Here is a 2,907-nt window from a genome sequence, read left to right on the forward strand (position 1 = left end):
ACTTTCATGACTTGCTATACTTTCATATTTGACACTCGCATATTTTACTTATATGTTATATTATATTATATTGTTATATGCTTTATTTACCTATACATATCGTATTGGAGTATACTTTATTCATGGTAAAGTTTCTATTTTGTCAACTTTACTTGTATATTTTTACTTCACATATCAGAATTCTTGGTTCTTTCTGGTCGAAGGTCCCTAGGAAACAGCCTCTCTGCTCTACAGAATAGGAAGGGATGACTTCCTCTACCTGGGGACCGATAGGTATCCATGGGTGGAGGAATGCCTTCACTTTTACTTTAGGGTAGAGGAAAGGACTGTCTACATCTAACCTCCCCCATACTCCACTTTAATGGAATTGGGTATTGTTGTTGTTGTTGTTGTTGTTGTTGTTGTAATGTATAAATATTCAATTATATATATTATATTATATAATTTAACAATATACTAATTTGCGTAATTACTAGCTACAGTATACCAGTACTACAGTATACCAGTACCCTTTACTTTCATACTGTTCCTTCTATTTCTCAAACCCTAATCGTTCCACCTCCCAAATCACGAATCCTTTTCCCTTTCTTAAACGAACTCCAATTCCCAATTCCCTTTACCTTCCATTTCTTAAACCCTAATCTGACCATCAATCGGGTTCACGCCTATTTGATCTATAAATATACCACAAACATCACATTAAATCTCACATATTCACATATTCAGTATCACTATCAATTTTTAATTCGTTGAAATTCATTAACCCTAAACCTCGATGGCTAATGATGGTGAGTTCACTCCTTTAACTATAATCGCCGGTGATGTGGAAAGCGTGAGAATCCGTGTGCAAGTGTTTCTGGTCTGGAAACAAACCTACATAAAAAACCCTTTTCAAGTGGCCTCAATCGAGAAAATTCTTGTGGACGAGGTATGATAACTAATTCTTGTGATTATACAATTTTCAGACTTTGATTGAAATCGGGTTTGATATATATCGGTGAACCCCATCCCCACCAGACCCACTTAAGCTACAGCGGTACATCCAGGTTCATTCTGACTGTATGTTCATCCTGGTTGATTCCTTCATATTTGTTAGTTTTGATATTTTTGAATTATTGGAATTAATGTATAACTTTTTCATTATTATATTAAGAACTTAAGTATTAAGTATATAAGATACTCTATTGTTCATTCAAATAATATATGGTATTTGAATTTGATATTACATTGTATGAACCCCTATGGCAAGAACTTCTGAATCATATTATTTATTGATGTTTGGGAGCGTATTTCTTATATTTTTTGTGAGATGTCTAGGTAAGATACAACGACTGCTTGATCAGAGTGAATTTGTTCCTTGGTCTCAATAGAAAAAAAGGAAATAATCCGTGTGCTGACGACAAGACCACCAAGGAATGCTTTTGAGGTACCTATAATATGGTCAATGTATAATTGGTAATCCTTAACTTTCTAATTCTAATTTCTAATACTTTTTAGATTCAGTATGTATCTTACTACCATCATTGTTGCTTTGATAAAGCTTTAAGAATAAGGAGGCCATGATATTCACTTTAATATATACTCCGTAGTTACTTTTTCTTTTAAGTTGGTGAAATTTTATGTATTTACACAGTGGGTTTTCATATGTCAGGCCTTTGATGATCTATTGAAATCAGAACATGTTTGTTGTCCTCCAGTTTTTGCACTTCTTCATAGTAGTGGCAATGATTTGTTATTACTTTATCGTTCATTGTTACTGCTACTAGATCGAGTATGGTCTATAACGAACTTCTACCTAAGTATAGAGTATATGGTTATGCTTTGCTATTAAAAAGTTTCTTGCTTGAAATTATTAAAAACATAAATAAATGAATAAACAGATACATGACTAAGTCATAGACTAGGTTATAATCATAAAAGTTTGGGCATTAGTATTGATCAACTCTCTTACTGTTTGCAATGGTGTCTAATTAATTGCTAATTTGTTATTCATGCTTGCATCACTAAATAATACTTGATTGTTTTTTGTAGTTAATACATTACTGCTTCATCTTGATCAATTTTTCTTCATGTTGTTTTATATTATTAAATATAGATGGTGATACTAGCTAGATTACATGCTAATGTACATGATACTGTTGACTGTAGAGTTGAGCAATTTATGGTATCATCAACTGAGATTGAAGCGTTTCTACACCGCCAAAATATATTTGCTCTATTAATTGTGTATACATGTGATTATTTGTTAAAGTATATACCCTAGATATTGATACATCTTAATTTACACTTCTACAAGCAACGAATGATGGTCAACATCGATGACGTTTTGTCGAATATGGGACAAGGAGAAGTAGTCACATGTTCGATTCTTGAATTGATGTTTTGGCATCTGCTAAGCACCTAAGTGATACTATGGCATAATCTCGCAGTAAGTCCAGCTACCATAATTGTAGTTTATGGTAAGTAGTTTAGTAGCTGCAAGTCTTTGTATATTGTATATTTGTACATCACTTTTAAAAAATAAACCTCTTTGTATATACAGATACGTAAAATCATGTGGTTCACAACAGTAGACGAAGAGAACCACCAAGTGCGTAATATTAATTGCATTCCTCGCCATCGACAGATCCGCCGCAACGCGCGAACCACTTATCTAGTTATTAAACATTACATAAATAATAAATTATAATATTGGTATATTAAAGGTAATTCCAAAATTAAAATATAGATATTATATTAACATTAATATTATTACTATTTCATAAATATTAATACTAATATTAATATCAATATTACTAGTATTATTAAAATTATAATATGAAATTTGATCTGTATAAGTATTACTATCAATATTATTATTATCATTAATAATAGTGATATTATTATAAATAGTGTTATTATTGTTAT

The 2,907-nt window shown here is 31.3% G+C and overlaps 1 long non-coding RNA gene across 2 annotated transcripts; it reads left to right on the forward strand.

Annotated features, from left to right (window-relative positions):
• The first annotated feature begins 493 nt into the window (after positions 1-493).
• LOC139844015 (uncharacterized) lies at positions 494-2,536 on the forward strand. 2 transcript variants are annotated; one of them, XR_011757784.1, is made up of 3 exons: positions 494-928; positions 1,318-1,426; positions 2,297-2,536. It is a non-coding gene; the product is annotated as an uncharacterized lncRNA (long non-coding RNA). The 2 variants fall into 2 exon arrangements; XR_011757783.1 differs by lacking the exon at positions 2,297-2,536 and having other exon boundaries at positions 1,318-1,430.
• Positions 2,537-2,907: the final 371 nt, after the last annotated feature.

Source organism: Rutidosis leptorrhynchoides, chromosome 4 (genome assembly GCF_046630445.1).
Source record: "Rutidosis leptorrhynchoides isolate AG116_Rl617_1_P2 chromosome 4, CSIRO_AGI_Rlap_v1, whole genome shotgun sequence".
NCBI classification, from domain to species: Eukaryota; Viridiplantae; Streptophyta; class Magnoliopsida; order Asterales; family Asteraceae; genus Rutidosis; species Rutidosis leptorrhynchoides.